Source organism: Ctenocephalides felis, unplaced genomic scaffold (assembly GCF_003426905.1).
Source record: "Ctenocephalides felis isolate EL2017-DRISC unplaced genomic scaffold, ASM342690v1 CF-g0.4_SCAFFOLD_03570, whole genome shotgun sequence".
Taxonomy (NCBI): Eukaryota; Metazoa; Arthropoda; class Insecta; order Siphonaptera; family Pulicidae; genus Ctenocephalides; species Ctenocephalides felis.
In genome coordinates, this window is record NW_020539724.1 from 27,000,568 (window position 1) to 27,004,007 (window position 3,440).

Consider the following 3,440-nt stretch of genomic DNA (forward strand, 5'->3'; position numbering starts at 1 on the left):
TGTGCCAATTCAATTTAAATAGAATCAATTTCAGATTAGGTTGGCTCTTGCAAAAACTATTAAGAGACATTTATATGTAGCATACTCTGAAGTGGGTAAACTATTCATATGTTTTTTGTCTGCGGCTCCATTCACTTATGCACTACATTTGCAATTTTTGTTTCAAATATTTTATACTTATAGCAACACAACGTTTGCCGGGACAGCTAGTATATTTTTAACTTCCCGTAGGGCAAGTTATAGTAATCGCAAAAAAATCGAAAATGAAAATTTTTATATATCTTTACGTTTCAAAGGTTTCTGAACATTTTGGCATACCTTAGAAAAAATGGATGTACGAGTATGTGTGTGTGTGTGTGTATGTATGTACGTGTGTGTATGTATTTGCGGATACAAATTTTCGTCGACGATTTCGGGAACACGGATCAACCGATTTGAATAATTCAAAAAACATTTGATTCGTATTGATAAGGAGACGTGCTGATTAGTTTTTGGCGCAGGGAGGTCTAGCCGTTCCGAAGATACGGGGCAAAAAGTGCCGAAAACGGTAACTCAGTTTTTAAGAGAACGGAGCGTCCGATTTTAATAATTCAAAAAACATTTTACTTATATTGAGAAGGTGAAGAACCGATCAAATTTTCATAAAGGCAGGTCTAGCGGTTTCGGAGATCTAATGAAAAAAGTAAAAAAAAATGCCATTTGGCGGTCAAAAATGATCATTAGACTTATGCACATCAAGTTATCAGATATTTTATAAATATTTTAACAATAAGTATGAATTTGGTTTACAGTCCTATGGGTTCCGTACCAATGTTTACGCGTTAGACGGCGACGCGGCGCTTACGGGCTTTGATATTTCGTCTTTATGCAGTTAAAGCAGTACGATTGCTTTGAAAAAAAGTTTAGATCTTCCAAAATATGTCAAAATATAGAAAACATTTTTTTTCAAAAAAAAAAATATATATATTTTTTTTTTTAAAAAAAAAAAATTTTTCAAAAAAAGTAATTTTTGGTCCAATTTATAGTTTCTCAAAAATCTTATTTTTTTTGAAGTAAATTTTTTTCAAAAATGTTTATCGTTTTTTAGGGAAGTTCCAGCAATTTGCCTTAAGGCACGATGCCTTAATTGCCTTAAGACAGAATTCCATTTACAGCTAGTTGAAAATTTATTATGAAGATATAACACAGATATAATTTTTCTTGAAATGTTGAGATAACATAAAATCAGCAAATCAGATTTTTTCGCGAAAACAAACTTCTTCTTCGAGAAGTTAAAAATCGTATTTTATGTGATATGTCATATTTAGGTTCAGGAAAATATGACAAATACTGAATTAGAAAAAATAATATACATATTATGAAGTTGTATCATGTACTCATTTACGCCCAACGCTGCTTCTATAAGCAAAACTTGAAAATGGAATGTTAGATGTTAGATGTCACCACATCGTATACCTGGGTCACGTTAACCTGTAATCGCCGCATAAACCTGAAAGGATTTTGCTTGTCTCGGTCGAAACGTCGTTTGGGCAAGATCATACTTCACAGGATCATTTCTGTAGTATGTCTTCACAATCTCTTCACTCAAACGTGGAGTTGATGCGACCTCGACGATGAGTCGTAGCATCGCACCCTGAGCGTGAGAAAGGTGATCGAACTTCATTTGGAGTTTGATCATCATCGATGACCGTTCGCCAAAATCCCTGGTGGATTCTTTTCATGGGTGTGATGCTTTCTGAGAGGTCTCTTTAAAATTTATTACCTTGTGCGTTCCAAAAACAACACCAACGAATTGGCGTTCCTTATAACTAGAATAATTCATGTTCACAAGAATGATAGAAGACGTTCGGGAACAGTAAAAGTTTCAGCAAGATACAAAAATGAACAGTCATTAACTTCCCGTAGGACAAAAAAAAAATGCAAATGAAAATTTTGATATATCTATACGTTTCAAAGTTCCTGAACATTTTGGCATACCTTACAAAAAATGGATGTATGTGTGTGTGTGTGCGGATACAAATTTTTGTCGACGATTTTGGGAACACCGATCAACCGATTTGAATAATTCAAAAAACATTCTATTCGTATTGATAAGAAGACGTGCTGATTAGTTTTTGGCGAAGGCAGGTCTAGCCGTTCTGAAGATACGGGACGAAAAGTGCCAAAAACGGTTATTCAGTTTTTACAAAAACGGAGCGTCCGATTTTAATTTGGAATTTGGTCATAAATTGCTCGGTTGCCTGGTTGCCTGGATGGGTAGCATTACGCGTACCCAAAATACAATGATATGTTGACAAGCGACGAACAAACAGCAGGGATTTCTTTTAATAAGTAATATTTTTTACAACTGACCCAAAATGGACAAGAAGTACAACATTTGGTACAGAACTAAAGACGTTAGAAAAAATACAATCATATGATAATTGCCAGAGTTAGTCGAAGGTTTTATATATTGAAAGACAGCGGGGGTTATTTACATATTTCAGTTGATTGTGAATTATTTTGTATTACAATACAAACCACTAGTGTTTTGGTTTAAAGGTGATTTGTGGAAAAGTATTAGTGGTGATTTAAAGAAAACAATGAGTGAAAAGAAAAGAGATAACGCCAGCGGAGCTATGAAGCGAAAAATTAAACAGAAAAAAGATGAAGTCATAAAAAAATTGCCAAAAATTTCTTTATTTTTTCAAACACCAACTTCTGCTATTGATTTAATTTTCAATGGTAAGTACTGCTAAATACATTTATCAAATTTTTAATTAGTTAGTGATTTACGAATTTTTGATTGTTTTAATTTTATCTGAACATTCATTTTTTATTCGGAAATGATATCGAAGTACATACAGAAAAATCTATTTTGGTGTCTGTTTCGTACGTTTCGCGTTCAATCTATTTATGCAATGAAATGTGTATTTTTGCCATGATTATGAAAAATGTTGGGACTTAGATGGCTTATATGAATAAATTAAAGTAATTCATAATAATAAGTATTATGTATTATTCAAGTGGCATTAGTATGAATTTTACTGACATGTTCTGCGAATAAATTATTGCAATCAATTTGCTTAACATATTTGGAAGTCAAATTACGAGCCAATATAAATCTATGAAAACATTCTTTATCACAAGAATTTGTCAAAACATTTGTTCTTATTTTTTTATCATATTTTTAGATACTTATTATTATCATATTTTTAGATACTTATTATTATCATATTTTTAGATACTTCGGAAACTTGTTCATCATTCGTACCAAAAATAGAAGAAAACCAGATCAATGATTCTGAGATGTCTAAAGATAGTATTATATTTTCTTCAGATAGAGGAAATTTTGGTGATAATCTAACGGAATTTGAACGTAAAACAATTTTTAAACTAGGTCCATTTAAACCACAAGGGCCATTTTTCAAAGATCTCTAAAGTAACCGTTCTTTTTCCGT

General features: G+C 32.2%; 1 non-coding gene across 1 annotated transcript; it reads left to right on the plus strand.

Annotated features, from left to right (window-relative positions):
• Window positions 1-1,531: 1,531 nt before the first annotated feature.
• Window positions 1,532-1,744, plus strand: LOC113383964. The gene has a single exon (XR_003367913.1). It is a non-coding gene; the product is annotated as a small nucleolar RNA U3 (small nucleolar RNA).
• The last annotated feature ends 1,696 nt before the right edge of the window (window positions 1,745-3,440 follow it).